Raw genomic sequence first — 20351 nt, 5'->3', positions numbered from 1 at the left:
TATTTGCTAAGAAAGAATGTAAGAAGATGGTTTGGACGGTAAACCAAATTTTTGTAATCAAGCATTTTATTGAAAAATTTATTTTCAGTCAGGTTATGTGAATTCAGCAAACTTTTATAGCTCGAATACTCCAGGCTGTCGCTATGATCTGTTGATATTATTAACAGACTGCTAGGAGTTGCTCTCCCCATTCTTTTTCCATTAGTCTTAGTTACACATTTAGCAGATGAATTTGAAAGCAGGGTACTAATTGAATGTCTTAATTTTTTTAACTGGCGAGGAAACAAAATTCCCCCATAAAGAATGAATTTTAAAATACTAATGTGTTAGACACTGACTATTTGATTCTAACTGATACACTGGATTACAGTAAAGTTAAAACATATACTACTTCTCTGGAAGGAATAAAAAATGGAGAACACTATGGCTACGTCTAGACTGTAATGCTTTTCCGGGATACTGGAGGTATCCTGGAAAAGCAATGCCATGTCCAAGGAACACGTCTGCTTTTTCAGATAAATTTTCAAAAAACTGGACGCACTCTTTCTCCAGCTCTGTAAACCACGCTTTACAAGGAAGAAGGGATGTGTTGAAAGAGCACTTTTTTCTGAAATTTGGCACCATGTATACGCGCCAAATTTCGGAAAGTCTCTCTCAACAGTAAAGCGGAAAAACATTGCGTTTCTTTTTCCAGTTTGTCTTTGCAGTGTAGACATAGTCTATGTTGGAGAGGAAAATAAAATCGAATGTAGAGAATGGGCAATGCAGCAATACATTTACACTTTTTTAAAAATAAGTATATTGTTCAGACACAACTCAGCACTTCTCAGGGTCATCTGTTGCAACATTTACCACAGAAGGTAGTAATATTTGCAAGTTCAGGCAACTTTAAAGGATAGTTTCCAACTATGCCATAGTTTAAAGGCTAGTTTCCAGGAGAAATGTGAAGTTTGATTTATCTCTAGCCACTTGACCAAGTTAGCTATTCTACTGTGGGTGGGCACTTTTCTCCTCCCCTACCCAGCTGGGCCATGGGGAGGGGGCACTCTTCACTCCTCATTATCCAGCTGAGCCGCTGGAAGAGGGGGGTGCTCTTCACTGCATTGCTTCCCCCCAGTCCGCCCCAGCCCCGCCTCTTACTTGCATTCCCCAGGCTCCTAACAGGCTGTGCCTCCCGCTTCTTCTATTGGCTGGATCCCCAGCCTCAGGGAAATCCCTGACACCTCCCCCAGTGAGGGGAAGAAGAGGAGGAGAATCAGCTGCTTCCTGCTTCACTAGGAGGCTAGGGACTTTTTCCGGGACAAATCATAGCTACATGGGGCACTCAGGACAGCATGTTAAAATTTGGGACAGTCCTGGATTTTTGGGGCCATATGGTCAACATAATTATAGTTAATGCCACCATCGGTCTTCTGTATATGCCCACTTTTTCTGTGTAAATCTGTAGTGTGTTTTTCCCCCTATTTGTTAATATTTTTTTTTTCCAAGTCAGGCAGTTCATTTATTTTTTAAGTAACCAAAATTTAATCTTTGCTGGAATGTATCATATTACAAAACATACTAACATATTGTGTCTTTTCGGAGCTTTTTGGAAGATTATATAGGTTTCTATGTTAATAGTGAAAATAATATTGTAAAAGGGAACAAAACTGTACCAGGACGGTACAGAATGGAATCCTATTTTAATGACACCTTTTGTATTGGAATAGGTGCAAGAAATATAGACTAGAGTGATTAGGATTCAGTCAATTTGATCTGCTGCTTCTTTAGGTTAATCTAATACTGAGGTACCATAACCAAAACTTACTTCAGAGGGATAGTCATGTTGTTAATTATTATCAGGGCTCGACAAATAATGTAATCTACTCGCCATGGCGAGTAGATTACAACCCAGAAGAGCCGGCGCAGAGCGCAGAACCGCGCGGCTGGCGAGCCCTGATTACTATTATTATACACGTTTTTACGTTATGGTCACTGGAAACCTCAGATGTAGGTGTTGAACATGCAAATATGGTCAATTTATTAAAATGGTCATTGTGGACTATAGGGTGCTCAAATGATTTACCTCTCTCTAAAAAATGCACTCTTAATCCTTAAAGCATTTACTTAATTCTTTTCAGTACTGCAGCTGTAATTACATTCTTTTACTGAGTAGCTATGACTTGGATTGGAATTCTTTGTGACTGGATGTGACGGACCGGGCTGAGTCTGTGCACCCGCTCAGGGCGAATTGCTCATATTCAGGGCTCCTTACAGCCCCTGACTGGAGACCCTTCCCAAATAGGCCACAAACCAGTCACACCGAGCACTCCAGCTGCCAGTCCGGCCAGCAGGAAGCCTCATGAGCAAAACCCCTCTGGTATCCCAGCTCTCCCTGCCACAATCAGCCCTGGGCCTTACACACAATCTGACCTACCCCGAATGGGTTCTCTCGGTCCCAAAAGACCAGCCACAGTTCCCAGTCAATTTACATTTTGGATCTTACCCACAAGATCACTCTGAGCCTGTCCTTTAGAATCTAAAATCAAAATATTTATTAATAAAAGAAAGAAAAGATGGAGAGTAAGGTTGTTAAAGAAAATACATTACATGCACCAATCACCAAGTTCTTGATACAGGCTCTCAGCAGAGATGTTACAAACTGCTAGCTTAAAAGTCTCCAGTGTACATCCTATGTCAGGATGGGTCCATGATTCTTCCCGGCTCTCTGTCCCTTACAATTTGGGATCAGGAACAGAATTGAAGACAAGATGCAGTCCGTCTCATGGCAGTTTATATTCATCCCTGGTACCTTCCAAGCTGGAGTGGGTCACCTGGCCAAGTAACCTATCCCTGTGTCCCATGTCATCAGCCATAATATTGGCTGATTGTCAGGTTCCAGACGCATTCCTCAGACTTGTGTATTGGGTACCTTGAGAGCCATTGTTCCTGGAGCCTCACCAATTAGCAAAGTCATTGACTGAACAATTCTTTACAACAGGCCATCCAGAGCCTGTTGCTCCTGTCTCAGGCAAGAACGTACCCAGTATAAGCACAGAGTCAAAATTCATAACTCCACATACAGACATCACACAAGTACATGAATAGCATGCATAGCATCAGTAGAACATAAGCTTTCATTTGATACCTCACATGGCCCCCTTTGTGTACAGACTTTGAGGCAAACACCTCCCCATGGGTACGTTAGTGATCTGGCTGCTCCCCTTAAAATCCAGTAACATGACACTGTACAACTGCATATTGATTTATCCCTCAGTTCTCTCTGCTTGTCCTGTTCTTGCTTGCAGGAAGAGATCAGAAACATATACGAATCAAAGGAACATGATTATTTCGATAAGTGACTGAGAGAGAGTCCATGGTAATAGACATTGAATAACTATAAATGGATCCAGGTAATTTGACGGTCGTGGCCTGCACATACAACAGTGATAATGATTTGGGATGTCTTATTTGTTGAATGCCCAACTTGTAACTCATTGAAAGGGCCTGATTTTCAAAAGACTAGGTGCTTAGCATTGAAAACCCTAAAAATTGAGGTATCAAAATTGCTACTCACTTTTGAAAATCTTGTTAAAACATGTAAAGAACAAGTCCTTGCATATATTACAGATAAGTCCTTGACTTGTTAACACTGAATGCTATAATTTTGCTTTTAGCTGTTTACATGTTTGCTTATTTTATTTTTTTTGGACTCTAATAATTAATTAGATATTTTGCCATGGTTTATAGTTATTTTCTAACAAATGTATTAAGTGATGGACACATTGATTGGGGTAATGAAGTAAGTTAGTTTCCATTATGTTGTTTAAAAAAAGTCATGGCAACACCTTTGCGTTGATCCTAAAAGTTTAGTTTTAGAAATCCTTAAATTTAGGCCATATTTGACACTATGACTTCTGGTAAAGTTTCAGTACTTTTGTTGCTCATAAGTCTGGAACAGGTATATACTATACAGGAAAAGTTCAGTATTTTTGCCCTCGTATATTCCCAGATTTAATGCAGTTGTAGGTTTACCAGTTTTGACTTCTCTTTGGAGTTCTGCAAAAGATTCTGGAGTTTAGTGGAAGGAACTGATGCAATTATAGCCCTATGATGCGCTCTGCTCTGTAAGGATAATACTTCAACAGGATAATCATATGGCTCTGAATACTCCTATTTATTTAGAGTGTGCTACACTACTAAGTGTTGTTGAGAAAATTTGTTGACACGCAGAAGAAGGTCTTCAGAGTGTGTTTACACTTGCTGCTTCTGTCAAAAGCTGTGTCCACATCTTAGATCCCGTCAAAAGTGGGAGCAGTGCACTGTGGGTTTGGATTCCTGGCGACACTGTCTGTTAGGTATTGTGGGACCTTGGAACAGATCATGAAGGCATTTTGGAACCATGCAAAACATACTGTCAGGCAGGCTAGACTTCACTGAGGACAATATTCCCTTAGTTATCATGGCTTGTTGTATTTTCCATAATTTGTGTGACTCAAGGGTAATTGATTGCTTGGGGTGAAGCATTGAGGCACACCACTTGGCTGCAGAATTTTAGCAGCCAGACACTAGAGCTGTTACAGGAGTTCAAAGGGCTGCTATTAACATTAGGGAGGCTTTGAAGGTGCACTTTGAAAATGAGGGGCATTGAAATCTCTGTAATAGTTGCTTCCACAGCCCCTGTCCCCTTTCAGTGCATCGCTTTGGGAACATACCTTTAATGCATGCACCTGGGATTGCAATGACTAGTCTGACATTTAAAAGGTGTGTAGGTCCAGCCATCATAATCACAATAAGGGGCGGGTATGGAGTTCTTGAGAAAATTTGGACTCCCAAAGAAGGAAAAGGAATTGGAGGTGTAGGAGTTTGCTGAACATGGAGTTTTGAAACTGCTAGAGACCCTTGTTGGCTTACTGTGCTGCATCACCAAGCACCTTAGGATTTCAATCGGTTCCTCCATGGCCTTGATGATGCATTCTGTGGCTTCTCTGGCAAAAGCCTCGTTGTCTCTGTGGGTCCTGAGCTCCCTTTTCAAGCATTGTTTCCAATGTCAGTGCTCACTCAATGATTGATTTAGCACTTTGCAAACCAAATCCTCCCTATCTCTGCAAGGGCAGTCGCTGCGAGGTATTGTGCAAGGGGTCGCCAAGGTCTCTGATATTGGACACAATGCACAAAATATCTTAACATCAAGTCCTACCTTTTAACATTTCACTTTTTACAAACCACTTTCCCACCTTTTTCTCTCACTGTCCACAGACCCATGAAAGGAACACATGTTGGCAAGCACTTTAATCACAGTGACTGATGTGAAAGGGGATGGTGTCATCTGTGCATACAGATAACATAAATTGTAGCCAGGGCTATAAAATTATCTTTGCCGAATAAACATATTTCTAATTATTCCACACTTTTCTGGAAAGTGGCTGTTCAGACTGGTTATGTCAGTTAGAAGTGGAGAACATTTCATGAATGCCAGACACACTTGGTGACCCTGGGGAAGTCCCTGGCCCTCATCTATATCTCAGCCTCTTCATCTACAATTTCATCCTCAGGGTTAGTTCCTCCATGTACTGTCTCTGTGCTCTCCGAAGTATCCACAGGGCTCTTACCAGTAGAGGTGGGGTCACCACTAAGGATTGCATCTAGCTGCATATGGAAATGTCAGATCTTTGGTGAAGCACCGCAGTATTGGTTTACCTCATGAGCCTTATGATAGGCTTGCCTCAGTTCTTTAATCTTTGCTGTGCACTGCAGTGTATCCCTCTCATTCTACTTTTCACACACAACTTGAGAAATGTGCCTGCACAAATCCTAGTCCATATAGGTCACTTGCAGCGGGGACTGGACAGACTCCTCTCCTCATACACTGATCAGATCCAGCAGCTCTGGCAGGCTCAGCCAGGGAGCTTTTGGTGTGATAGCTAGGCATGGGGACGTGGGAAGATGCTATGAGACCACTGCATGCTAAGCCAGCACACAAGGTGGGGGCATTGTAGGTGCTCAGGCAGCAGGAAAAAGGATTTAAATTTTGCAGAGCTTGCTAGGGATCGGGGTGGGTAGTAGGGATGTAATAGTGTAGTCGATTAACCAATATGCAAAAGCTTATCAGTTAATGCTATAGACTACATGTTTCTCCTCCCGCACCACTCCCTTTTAGCAGCCTGGCCAGCAGCCCCACTCAGCCCTGGCTTGCACCGGGTCCAAGATCTACCCCTGCTGCAGCTCGGCATTTAAAATGTATTTTAAATGAGGGGTAACTAGTGGTGTCCCCCAAGAGTCAGTCCTAGGACCAATCCTATTCAACTTATTTACAAATGATCTGGAGAAAGAGGTAAGCAGCGAGGTGGTAAAGTTTGCGGATGATACTAAACTGTTTAAGATGGTCAAGACAGAAGCAGACTGTGAAGAACTTCAAAAAGATTTCACCAAACTGAGCGACCAAACTGTCCTATAGACAACCACCTAACCTCAAGATGATTCTTACCAACAACCACAGGACATACCACACTAATACCAACCCTGGTACCTTCCCTTGCAACAAACCCTGTTGCCAGCTTTGTCCACATATTCATTCTGCTGATACCATTATTAGACCTAACCAAGTGAGTTATAAGATCAAGAACACACATTCCTGCGCATCCAGAAATATAATCTATGCTATCATGTGCCGAAAGTGTCCGTCTGCTATGTACATTGGACAAACATCTCAGACACTTCGCCAAAGGATTAATGCCCACAAAACAGATATCAGACAAGATCACGAAGAAAAAACAAACAGTTTGTCATTTTAACCAGAAAGGACACTCTCTCAATGACTTAACCACCTGCATTCTGCTACAAAGACCTTTTACATCTGCACTTGAAAGGGAATCCTCTGAACTGTCATTCATGTTAAAATTCGACACTCTCCAAAAAGGAATGAACAAACACTTGAACTATCTTACCCATTATCAAGATAGCTTCCCCAATTATCACCTCTAATACCAATAACTCACAAACATCCCATTCTCCCCACCTCTAATATCATCAATTCACAGACACTTACCTTCCTTCCTTCCCCCCACCCCCTGCATCCTCCTCCTGTTCTGAAATGTGATTTGTCCTTTTCATGTGTGTTCATTTTTTTAATTGTATCCTTTGGTATATATGGTTGTGACTATTTTCTTCCACTATTTGATCTGAGGAAGTGGGTCTGGCCCACGAAAACTCATCATCTAATAAACCATCTTGTTAGTCTTTAAAGTGCTACATTGTCCTGCATTTTGCTTCAACAATTATTAAGAAAGGGATAGAAAATAAGACACAGAATATCTTACTGCCCCTGTATAAAACTATGGTACGCCCACATCTTGAATACTGTGTACAGATGTGGTCTCCTCACCTCAAAAAAGATATTTTGGCCTTAGAAAGGGTTCAGAAAAGGGCAACTAAAATGATTAGGGGTTTGGAATGGGTCCCATATGAGGAGAGGTTAAAGCGACTGGGACTTGTCAGTTTAGAAAAGAGGAGACTAAGGGGGGATATGATAGAGGTGTGTATAAAATCATGAGTGGTGTGGAGAGGGTGAATAAAGAAAAGTTATTTATTAGTTCTCGTAATAGAAGAACTAGAGGACACCAAATGAAATTAATGGGTAGCAGGTTTAAAACTAATAAAAGAAAGTTCTTCACACAGTGCGTAGTCAACCTGTGGAACTCCTTGCCAGAGGAGGCTGTGAGGCTAGGACTATAACAGAGTTTAAAGAGAAGCTAGATAGCCTTTTATGAACCTAACCTACATGAAGTTATTAGCCAGGGGATAGAAATGGTGTCCCTGGCATCTGTCTGTCAGACTGGAGAGGGATGGCAGGAGACAAATCGCTTGATCATTGTCTTTGGTCCACCCTCTCTGGGGCACCTGGTGCTGGCCACTGTCGGCAGACAGGATACTGGGCTAGATGGACCTTTGGTCTGACCCAGTATGGCTGTTCTTATATTCTTATGTTCTTATTAGGAGCCAGGCAGGCAGACAGACTGGTTCAGTCCTAGCTCTCTCTGGGGTCCGGGAGTTCACAACTTTCCTGGACAGGGGCTGCTGCCATCCTGTGCTGCTGCTGCTTTATTGGAGGCAGCAGCACAGGATAACATGCAATCAGTCCGTGAGAGGAGCTGGTTTTTAAACTGGCTCCCCTTGTGGACCAGCTCAAGCCTGGCACCCTATGCCTTTGTCTCTGAGACAGAGGCAGCAGTGTGAGGTGGCAGGGGCCTCCTTGGGAGTAGGATCAGCATGGATTGTGTGTCAGCCCCATCCCCAGGGACTGTAGAATAGTTGAGTAACTGATAAGAGTTCATGTAGTTACTCAACTATTCAATTAACAGATATCTAACATCTCTAGTGGGTAGCTGGTCACCTGGCTTCAGGGCAGCAGAGATCAAACTGCTGATCAGAGTAGCTGATTGGGAATTACTGGCCACTTTTCCTGGAGGCCAAGATCAGTGGAAAAAATGCCTCAAAATGTCTGCACTGAATGTTTGTGGACAACATAAGGTGGAAGAAAGACAAAAGTCCTGTGTGGAGCTGTATTTTTTTGGTGGTAAAATGTTTTTCGCAACACAAATTGCATTACAGTGGACATGCTAATGCAACTTTGTGGACAAAAGGCACTTTTCCTTCACAAAACTTTCTAGTGTAGACAAGTCCTTTAGAACGTTCATCGGTAGTGGGGAAAGTGTTGGGAATGAATCCCAGGAGTGAGTATTCAGAAGAAAAACTTTTTTGCACTGTAGCTACTGGAGAGAATCCCTTTTTTGTCTTTTAAAAAAAGCTGAACTGAATGCGTTATTTACTTTCCTGACAGAATAAATGCTGGTATTAAATCTCCCTCTCTACATTTGAAGCTGTTCCTCTGGCTGTTCTGCCATATCATTCCTTTCTTAGGAGGGGTTAAATTCCATTCTCTTAATGTGAATGAGAGAAATGTTGGAACAGAAGAAATTGAGAGAAAAAAATCTTTGCTTTATTTTTAAAATATCAAACTTTAACTAAAATGTGGGTTTTTAATTTTCCTTTATTAATATAAATGGTGTTCCCTAAGCAGAGTATCTAGATTTGATTTTAAACTCTGTGATTTAGAAGAATTTGTTTAGTTAATGCATATTATCTCTGAATATTCTGAAACTAAATGCAAACCACAGCTGCCCTTCTCTTTGTGCCCCCTTTTTCTCCCGCTCGACCCTATTCTCCAAATCATGATGGCGAGTAAAAAGACTTTCAAGTTAGAAGTTTTTAATTTTTTTGTTGAAAATAATATTTTCAGTCACATGATATTTCACCCTGTAGGGCTCAGGGAGGGACTCCTCCCCCTCGGGGTCAGTGAGCGGCCACTCCACCCCACTACGCCTGGTGTAGTCTTTTGGGGGAATTAACTGTGGCTTTTTAGCACTGGGGCAGTCCACAGCCTCAGCTAGCTATTGGCTGGCAAATCACTAGTCCCGAGCCCCAGTTCTTGTTCAGGTCAGGGCAGCAGGCAAAACAGTTCAGTATTCCAAGCCTTTGCTCAGGGCAGTGCAGCGAACAGTCTTAATACAAGTGCCCAACTGGATCCCCTTGCTCAGGCGGGAGTCTGGGAGGTTCAGGCTGCTGTTGAGTAATAGCCAAGGGGGGAGACTACCACCCAAAGGTGGGGTGGCAGGGGGGGATGCAGGCCCACTCACTCCACTGCATCCCAGCCCAGGGCCATAGTAGTAGCAGAGCTGCTAGGTCAGTGAGGATCTGTACTGCAACACACTGACCTGGTTCTTTCTCAGCCCACTAGCAGTCTGCTACCTCTGGTCTTTTTCTACTTTCTCCCTCTGGTGGTACCTGTGTCCTGTGCAGGTCTGCGGGGCTCTGTCGCTCTAGAACTTCTGGCCAGGTGAGCAGTCCTTCTGCGCCTTCATCCAGAGGTGGGCCCTGCGGCCTATGCCAGTCCTTGGCTTCCCCTGGGTCCAGCTCCTCGTTCAGGTGCACAGGGGAGGCTTCTGATTCCTTTGGTTTCCTTTGGCTTCTCTGGCAGGCAGGGTCGGTCCTAACCAATTGGCAGCCCCGGGCAAATTTCTTTTTGTGGCCCTTACAACAGTATGCCATGTAGCCCGAATATTCAAAAAAAGTTATTTGATCCTTAAGTTTGCATATATGGTAATGAAGTATTTTAAAGAAGCATTTTCAAATTATTTTCTAGACATATTAATTATTAAAGGCAGTTAAGGTTTGGTCTCGCACTGGGTGACAAAATTCCTTGTTACAGCATTGCATCTCATTTTCTTTTAAAAGAATTAGAGACACTCACCTACACCTTTCTGACTGTTGGACGAGGTGCACTGTTGGTACCACTTCTGAAGGATGAGAACTTATCTAGTGTGGTTGATTGATTTTTCTCTTTGAAGGAAGACGATGAAAAATTGCCACAGTGATTTTTATGCAGGGAGCTGCAGATGCGGGGAGCCAGAGGCGGGTTCCTGGCACCGGAGAGTGAGAAGCAGCCTCAGTGCAGGGCGGGTGGGGCAGTTTTGCTGCTGAGAAAACATGAAAAATATCTGGCCAAAGCTCATGCAATTTTCCCCTTTATATTTATATTTATATTTATATTTATTTATATTCATTGTGTTACATTTTGGCGGCCCCTTGAAAATGGCGGCCCCGGGCGACTGCCCGGCTCGCCTGCCCCTAAGACTGGCTCTCCTGGAAGGCCTTTTATATCCCTGGGCCTGCCTCTTGGCTTCCTGTCAGGTGAGTTGCTAGGGCCAGGTGCTACCCACCAAGGCTCAGGGAGGGGCTCCTCTCCCTCAGGGTCAGTGAGCCACCACTCCACCCCACTATGCACCCCTACTGGGTGTCAAAGTAAAGTTTTCAGATGGCCTAAATTATTGGTTTCCAATTTGTGCATACAGAAACATTTACAAACTTGTGCAGAGAATTCAGATGAATGACTATTCAGTTAATTGTTTTGTACACACAATCTAAGGAAAGCTATTGCTGAAAATATATTTTCTAACGGTTGTAGACTTGGTTTAATACTCACCAATCATGTTTCAGATCTTGATTGTGAATTCAGGGTTGAGCTGAGTGGTTGAGACAAATGAAAATAACATTTTTGGGGAATTATAGAATTAGCCTATAATGATTCTAGAGTGAGAAATCAATAAAAATGAAAAAGTAGGAACTGTGTTCAGTAAGAATGTTTGGAAAATTTGAGTGCAATTAAATATAAAAATGTTATTTTGGCATTTCTTAATAGGGATGAAAGTATATGTGGACCATAGTATGGCTCTGAATATATTGGGTGTGATTTGAACTTACGAAGCCAGGGCTACTGTGCTCAGCATTTAGGGCAGATTTGAAAAAACTGGCATGTACACTTTCTGGTTTTAGCACAAAAAAACTACTTGCCAGCACTTTACCATGACATTATAAGCTCTCTGGGGTTTTGTTTCTTGTGATCAGAACATTTTAGTGCTGAAATCCAGATATAATAAAATTTAATTGAATTTTGTAAGGCTGATACAGGAATGAATGAGCAGATGACTATTAATATTATTTTAGTATGTGTGTGTATGTAGAGGTAGATGTAGATATATATTTAATTCTAGGAGCAACACAATATAGAGAAATGAGTTGAGGAATTGGAGACAGGCACATCCGAATCCTATTCCTGTCAATACTACAGATTCTCAGTGTAAGACCTTTAATTAAAAATACACATTCTGAAAAACTGGTGAAAGCAAAGAGTGATCTGGAAACTTTTGAAGTTTTCTACCATCATTCATATGATGAAGGCTTTCAAATAAATTCATCTAAATGTTTGTCTTGTTCTTTTTAAAGTTAGCTTTTTAGGTAGACAACCCTCTGTTCTCATCAGCTGGTGTAACTTTATTTTCTTTAAAATAGTGGCATCACATATCCCGTGGACATGTTAATTACAAACTGCACTCTGAATTGTTCCTTGTCCGCGAGACTCCCCACCCCATTCCTCACATACATACTATGTCTGGGCTGAGAGGTAGTAATGCAATAGCTTTCATCACAACAGTGTAGCAGCTTTAGCCAAAGCAATGCAGTAATGGACAAGTAATTTCGAAAATTTCTGCATATCCCCCTAGTTTATATATTGTATAGTTATTTTTCTTGTTTTTAATTCATGAGGTTATTTAAAAAGTTCTTTCTAAATAGTCATATACATTTGTTTATTAAATCAGTATTTACCCAAAGTCAGTGTATGGTAAAGATTTACATTTATTAATAAATTAATACTGTGTCTTTAAGAAACAGGCATAATTTCACTGGTGATAGCTGTCTGGACTGCTAGCTGTTTGAATGTGTTCCGGTTCTGATACAGTATGGAGCTATTGATAAGGATGTGATCTTAGATACAGGAAAAAAAAGCTAATATTACATTGTCTGATGATAAACTGTCTATATATGGTAAACATGCACAAACTTTGTTTAGTAACGGTTAAGATTGAATCAAACCACAAGTTAAGGAGTGAATTTCCTGCTTTACTTGCCACTTTCAAATTGCCTACTGCACTGCTGATAACACACTGTAGGGATTTTATTTCCATCTCCAAAAGGTACTGAAAAGGAATACATACTGGTAGTTCTTTTTCATCAAACTTCTGCTTTAGTGGAGAATGGCTTAGTGGTTAGGGCATCAGTCTTGGGCTGCAGGCTTGGGTTTACTTCTCAGCTCTTCCACAGACTTCCTGGCTACATCTAGACTGGCATGATTTTCCGCAAATGCTTTTAACAGAAGAGTTTTCCGTTAAAAGCATTTGTGGAAAAGAGTGTCTAGATTGGCACGGATGCTTTTGCGCAAAAGGACTTTTTCCCGAATGGAAGCAATATAGTATTTCTGCAAGAAGCACTGATTTCTTACATGAGATCGTCAGTGTTCTTGCGGAAATTCAAGCGGCCAGTGTAGACAGCTGGCAAGTTTTTCTGCAAAAGCAACTGCTTTTGCAGAAAAGCTTGCCAGTCTAGACATATCCCTTGTGAAACCAGGGGCAAATGGCTTAGTTGCTGTGTGCCTCATTTCCCCATCTGTAGAATGGTGATAGATAATAGAACGGCATAGGAGTGCCGTGTCAGTAATCATGTTAAAGATTATGAGATGCTCATATGCTACGGAGGATCATATGAATACAAAATATATTAGTGCAAAGTCTTAACAAATAGACCCATCTGACTCTCATACCCCTTATACTTGGGAAGCTACTCTGCTTTTACATTGCTACCTGTCTGTTAAGGTTTTTGCTATTTTGCAAATTTGATCAAATATAAGGTTTTCAATATCTGTTGGAGATGGAAGCAAAAAAGTCTTATGGATTGGATACTGATTACTTTGTAGGCATTGTGAAGGCAACCTACTCCTCCACAATTTACTATTTTAACAGATGCTGAAGTTATTGATAACCAAATATTTCAAGTTTTGTTGAGCATTGTTCCTTAATAAAGTAATGGTTAAATATAAAACTGACAGCAGAATCTACACAAGGCAATACTCCTATAGCTGTGTCTGCATAGGGCTTTGTTTTGAGGGGCTCCATGTAGGTGAAAGGGGCCACTTGTGCAGGTTGAAGGGGATCAGCACCTGAGTGAGTCAAATAACTTTATTTAATTGTGTTGTGAATTATAATTATATTGCTTGCTAGAAGGCATCCAGTAAAATATTTTTAACAAGGCATCCACGTTTTGGTTTCTAACTTACTAGAATCAATTGATAAACATCCTTTAAACTTATAAACATCCTCTTGGCAGTTGAATGCCAAGTGTTGTCAGGCATGCAAAGGTTGGTAGGAAGGTTAGGTAAAGGCCTGAACCTGAGAGAAGTTTGTTTTAAAGCAAACATCTAGCTTCATATATTTTTAACAAAATAACAAAAAGCATTTGTAACTTAGTCTTCCTTATACACTTGTCTACAGTTATAATTTGGTGGTGAATTGATTATTAAGAATCAAAATGTGAATGGATGATATTTGGACACACTCAATTCAGTGCATTTAATTGTGAACAGAGCATTTCTGAGTATTACATTCATTCTCATAATTCCCAGATTTTTGTTTTATGCTTTCATGGTGCAGCCAAAAATACTCTTCTGTGATAGTAAGTATGCAGTTTATTATGGGGCTATATCTGATTAAGAATACTGTAGTTGATATTTGTCTTGTTTAGATTATAAGTTCTCAGAAATTGATAAATGCTTCTTCCTTTTCCTGTTTCTGGACTCTGGTCATTATGGGAAGGAAAAGGTTTGAGGTCACTCAAATTCAGATCCCAAGTTCAATGTCGATGGTCCTGGTTTGAAGCCATCCTCTCTCTTACTGTGTTTTTTCCTTTTTTGGAATGCTGAGCATTCGTGTGCTGCCTGCCTTTTGTACAGTTTTAAGCTGATGCTGAAAACCTTTTGTTTTCTATCTTCTATCTTTTTTTTATACTAATCTCAGCAACAGAAAAGTATTTGTAGATGTTATCTGCTAGCCATAATAGTTGTACAGCATATATTTCCCTCAATTTAATCTGCGTAATCAATTTAGGATTTGACTGGTTATATATTAAGATTTGTTTACTACAGTATTATTTGTAGCTACAAAAAGAATAGGAGAACACTTGGCTATTAAAAGCAATTGAAGTGGGGAAAATACCCAGTCTATTGAGTGGGATATTTGGGTGTATTTAGCTTGCACTCTGAACTTACATCCCAATCTTCTTCTTGGATTGTGCCCACGTACGCTCATGATACTATCTATATTTTTTGTTAGTCTCTAAGGGCATGTTTACGTGCCCTTATTTCAAAATAACAAGGAGAGCATCCACACTACCAAGCCTCTTATTTCAAAAAATGGTCTTGTTATTTTGAAATAATAAACTTATTCCTCTTCACAAGCAGAAATTATTTCAAAATAGTTATTTCGGGAGTTATTTCAAAATAACTTATTTTGAAATAACGTGGTAGTGTAGACATAGCCTAAGGTGCTACAGGACCATTTGTTGTTTTTTAAGATTGTTACAGACTAAAATGGCTAGCACTCTAAGACTCCAGTCTTCTGTTTAACAAATTTATGTTGGTAAATCACTAAAAGACGATATGAATTCAAACATAGTAGCCAAGATATAGATGAGCATCCCACTAAATTAGGAACTGTAGAAGTTCACTTAAAAAAAATCTTAAAATACTTAGTCAAGTCTGGCTTTTGAAAAGTATCTTACAAAAGTGGTTGGGTTTTGTTTTATTTCAAGGCATGAAGAGGAATGACAGTGTAGGCCTATAGCCTCTATTGATGTTACAAAAAGCTTTTTATTGTTATCCATACATAAAAAGTCCAGGTCTGTAGTAACTAAAAGTGTAGTTAGTGGCTTTGTGTGATTTGAGAAATGCCATTGAGATTAGAGTAACGAGGGACCATTGAGAGCTGTGAAGGGGATGGCCCATGAACATTTCTCTCTGTGAAATTTCTGTTGGCTAAGAGGCTGGAGAGAACCCTCACCGTATTTGAAAAAAATGGATAGTGTCATTTCGGGTTCTAGTTTATACCAATGTCTTCACTAAGCCACCAGTAAATGTATCATAAATGAGCATCGTTGTGATAGTCTAAGGGCATGTGACTAAACTACCACCTTTCTTTCTTATTGATGAATCTACTTAGAGTTGAGGCACATTGATGGATAATGTGTGGAAACTTACTCATGTTTGTCTGAGTAATATTCCTTCTTTGGCTATGTGGGGGACATTTTTGTTATATGGGCTATATAGATCACCCTCCTCTTATTAGGAATATATAATTTTAAAACTTATTTTCGTTCACTTATTATAGAGCCCAGTGTAAGGTAGTTTTAGATGATTGGATCATAAAATATGCTGAGTTTGGGGAAAAAAAGGCAATATTTTAAGCGTTAGAAAAAGACACCTAATTTTGAAGTCTAATAGGGTCTACTAGGTAGAGTGTTTATTTGCCTTTGACTGTATGCAGTGGTGTACATTTTTATTCAAACCTTGTATTTAATAATATCTAGTAGAATATATTATAGAAGATAATATATATAATAGAAGCAAAAATGATAAATTCACAAGACTATTCCTTTTTTTCTTTCAGAAGCATGAACTGAAAAATGTGAAGTGACGTTTTGCTATTCTTTTCATGTAAGAGGCTCTTTGACAACTTTTAAAAAATTGACAGTCTCAGTGCAAGGGGATGGGGTGAGATAAAGATTTTAACAATGAATAGTCAACACAAAGTACCAGAATGGCATATGTATTTGGTGGAAGAACATCCAGAATTCTCAGGGTAATAGTTTCTTTAGCTTGGTTTTGTCTAGCAAGGAATACCCTGTAGAATCCACTTCAGTATCAGTTAGGTGGATTCCAGTCTCATGTTTGATTTTCATCTTCAAGTGAATAAAATCTTTGAAGGTATGAGAAAATCTGGAGCTCCTCAAGCTTCATTGTGGAAAATAAAGAATGAATGGTCTTATTTCAGAGGCACTTTGTTGCAAGGGTTGTAACTCCCTGTGTGGGATTTGTCTAGCTCCCTATGTGGGATTTTGTCCACCATTGAGAGATTACCTTAAGTAGATATTGTTCCCTGAAGAGTGATATTACTCAGTGTAATTACTGATTCCTGTGAAGATTTTATTTGGCTGACCCTTAAAATTTCTAATTGAAGAGCAAGGTAACATTGAGGAGAAAATGGACTAGAGACTTTCTCTTTTCTGAGTTGCTGGAGGCTGGATGTGCTTTCTCTGCCTCCATTGCCTTTCCTTGGAATTTGCTTAGATTTGGCAAATTGTACCCCATATTCCTAAATTCCTGAATTATGTATCTGAAAGCAGGAAGACAAGGTGTAAGGTACTATTAATCTGTTTGAGCCTGTATGTGGAAGTGACACCGAGTACCTTTCCTAAACTCTGTGTAGCTTGAAAGCATCTACCTGCTCCAACAGAAGTTGATCTACTTAAAGATATTGTTACCTGCCTTTTCTCTTTAATATCCTGGGACTGACACGGCTAAAACACTGCATACATCCTAATGTAGGCACTCCCATATTCTGTTTCATTTCACTGAAAACTCTCTGACCACCTTTTGGTATTCCATTCCCAAAGATGTAAGATTGACTGCAGATAGAAACGATATGTTAGATGCCATAATTTGTACTGTAATATCTGAAGTGAAATATTTTAACCCTGGTAAATAAATTGTTACAAGATATAGCGAAGGATCATAATGTGGTAAAATTACAACATAAGGACCAGAAATTCTAATTAGATAGCAAAGTATATACAGACAAATCAGAAGAGCAAAATCATTTTAATTTGCTACTTCCTTAGTTGGGCTTGGACCATGTTGCTAGCTATTCCACCATACATGATACCTTGCAGCCATGCCTGAGTTAAGATCAGGAGATAATCTATTTAGAGGAGAAATTTGAACTTTGAGGGACAAATAAATATTTGCTATAACTACTGAAGTCAGTAGTAACCCTAAGGATATATTTGGCACTGAACGTTTGTGATGTTGTTTTGTGGTGCACTGTTCTTTTTTGAAATCTCAATCAGTAAAACGCAAAAGAACTGTCTTTTCTGAAGCGGTTGCCCCCAGATTAATGTTAGAGGTACATAGCATTTTTTCTTAAATTATAGATATCAGAGCAAGTTTCTGCTAGAGCAGTGGTTCTTAACCTGGAGGTAATTATCCCTTGAAGGGTAATTTGGCATATTTCAGGGGGTAATACATTTAAAATACATTATGTTGAACAAAACTGAACACTGATTGTATGAGAAAACGAAATACAATAAAAATGATTAATCATAATTTTTGACCTTTGCCATTTTTGAAAGGAGGAGGGGTAATTTTGGTTTATTGGTTAAGCTTAAGGGGTAACAGTGCCAAAAAGGTTAAGAACCACTGTGCTAGAGGTATGCAGAACTGGTCTGTTTTTATTAAGTGACACCAGAAAAGTTGAACCGCAAAACTTGACTTTTTTTCCCTAGCATAGCCTGTTGTGTATCCATACTAAATTCTAAGTCATCAGAAATACGTCTGAGAACTTTCCTAATGCTCAGTGCCATTTTCACATCTGTTGTTCTTTGCTTGCTCATTTCCATTCCATTGCATATATTTGTGCATTGCACATGCACCGGTACAAAGTTTTTCCCTTAGTGGTATCTGTAGGGGACCAGCTTTAGCATCCTCTGGAGTAGAATGCGTTCACACTGGCATAAGTGTCACTCCCCGCTATCCCTCAGTTCCTTCTTATTGGCAGTGACGGTTTTGGAATATCTCCTTGCCTCAGGCAAGCTTTCCTTCTCAACTGTCCCTAGTTGTGACTCCTCTTGTATGTAGTTTTTAGAAAGTTTGAGTGGTATATTAGTTCCTTTAGTGTAGAGGTTAGGAATAGGTAGTCCCTTGTGGGACATAGCCCAGAGAAGGGGCATGCACTGGTTCCAGCAGTCAGTGATCCCCATCAGAGGTCCCATGTGGGCCTCTCACAAATACTTAAGAGTGTCAAGTATCACATTTTGTAAGAATTACAAGTGCTGAACTAAAAAGGAGTGGGACATTTGGCTAAGAGTGCTTTGTGGATGTGGCCCTTGCACTAGCCTCCGAAATGGCAAGATTGGACTCTGCTCCAAACACCGCAGCTTCTGTATGGAGCATGCCACCAGCACTGTCCTCTGACTTGCCTTGATCCTCATACCTAGTGCCAACTAACAAGATGAGAGAGACCAGAAGAGGGCATTCTGCTATGTCTTGTAAAGGAAAGGAGGAATGCAAAGACCTGTGCGGAGCAGCTCTTTCCCTCCAGACAGTGGCCAGACTTCAATAACTATTGCAATGTTGAGCCCAACTTGTGAACTGTCTGCCACCACAGGAAGTGGCAGAGGAACTCAGCATCTGGAAGTTCTGAGTCCACACAGAGCCTTTCAGGTCGCCAAGGACATATGGCCCTCCAGTACTTCCAGTGCCAGTCAGCAAGGTGTCCTACTCAAGGGGCAGAACTGCTGTAGGACCTTTCCAGCAGTCCCCATTGGTGTGGCACCACTCGCCAGAGCAGGGAGTACTCCATTAGCACACACAAGAGTAGCACCACCAGCTACATGCATCAGTGATGTTCCTGGTGGTGTTCCTGGGGTTCTCATGTTGTTTGCTGTCTGTCTGATCCAGGCTCTTGAAGGTGCATTGCTAGTCCCAGGGCCAGCCTGAGCCATTTTGGCGGCACGGGTGCATGGTGCTGCCCCCAGGCACGGGCACACTGTGCATTTGCGTGCCCGCCCCTGCGGGTCCGCCCCCCCCAGGGAGCACGAGTCTGCCCCCAGTGCGCATGGCGCATGTGCTGCCTGGCCGCTGGCGCGCAGCCCGGGGCCTGCCCTCCCCAGGGAGCATGGGCTTTCCCTCAGTGTGCGCAGCGCATGCGCTGCCCAGCCCGGCCTGGCCACTGCTGCTGGTATGCAGCGCCTGGCCATGCAGGGCCCCGTGCCCATTGGGGGAAGGGCGCTGCTGGCTGGCACTGCGGGAACGCGGGGGGCTGGCGCTGCGGGATTCAGGTGCATGGCGCCTGATGGCAGCTATAAGGGACACCGCTCGCCCCTTACAGCTGCCATCAAGCACCCCCCATTGGTTGGTGCCCCAGGCTGCTGCCTGACTTGCCCACCCCTTAGTCTGGGCCCTGGCTAGTCCCCAAAGTCCTGGCACTGGTTCCTGGAGTGGTAATGTAATTGCCAAACTCATGACACTATTCCAGAGTAGGGATGTAAAATTTCTGTTTGGCTAATCAAATAGTCGATGCAATTTGTATTGACTACAACTGGTCCCCGAGTTGTGAACGGTTGACTTATGACCGTTCGCAGTTATGACCAAAGCTGTCATAAATGGCGAACCTTGAGTTACGAACGCGATCTGCGCTTACCAACAGCACGGTCGTGTGTAACTCAATGGGGTCTGACTTACAAACGAACCGAGTTATGACCAATTGGTTGGTCTGTAACCGATTCGTAAGTCGGAGAGAGGCTGTATTTGATTGGTCAATAAGGGCGCCTCTGCCTTTGAAGTGTAGCAACAGCCCTAGGGCGAAAGGTGAAAGTGCTGCGGGGAGCATGGTGCCAGCGGCCAACTCAAGCAGCAGCAGCAGGCATCAGACTCCACACACCATTTCAAAGTGGCAGCACTTAATGGAGCCCGGGGTCAGTGGGGGAGTCCCCAGCTGACTCTGGGCTCCACGTGGTGCTGCCGCTTTGAAATGCTGCGTGTAGCCCAGGCCAGCTGGGAACTCATTTCAAAGTGGCACTGCCACATGGAGCCTGGGGTCTGGCCCTGGGTTCCATGTAGTGCTGCCACTTTAAAGCACCCCCTCCTTACTCCC

General features: G+C 41.6%; 1 protein-coding gene across 17 annotated transcripts in view; it reads left to right on the top strand.

Moving 5' to 3' along the window:
• SIPA1L1 (signal induced proliferation associated 1 like 1) overlaps positions 1–20351 on the top strand; it is a 335579-nt gene that overhangs the window by 45745 nt on the left and 269483 nt on the right. For 4 of the 17 annotated variants that reach the window (XM_075927301.2, XM_075927310.2, XM_075927306.2 and 1 more), the window contains exon 3: positions 16089–16135. The exons of the other annotated variants lie outside the window; for them this stretch is intronic. The gene's annotated coding sequence lies outside the window, so the exon portion shown is untranslated. The remainder of the gene's footprint in view (positions 1–16088; positions 16136–20351) is intronic. 17 annotated transcript variants of the gene reach the window in all.

Source organism: Pelodiscus sinensis, chromosome 5 (assembly GCF_052426305.1).
Source record: "Pelodiscus sinensis isolate ZL-2025 chromosome 5, ASM5242630v1, whole genome shotgun sequence".
NCBI lineage: Eukaryota > Metazoa > Chordata > Testudines > Trionychidae > Pelodiscus > Pelodiscus sinensis.
The sequence above is the reverse complement of the archived record's forward strand: the minus strand, read 5'-3'. Positions and strand labels throughout refer to the sequence as shown.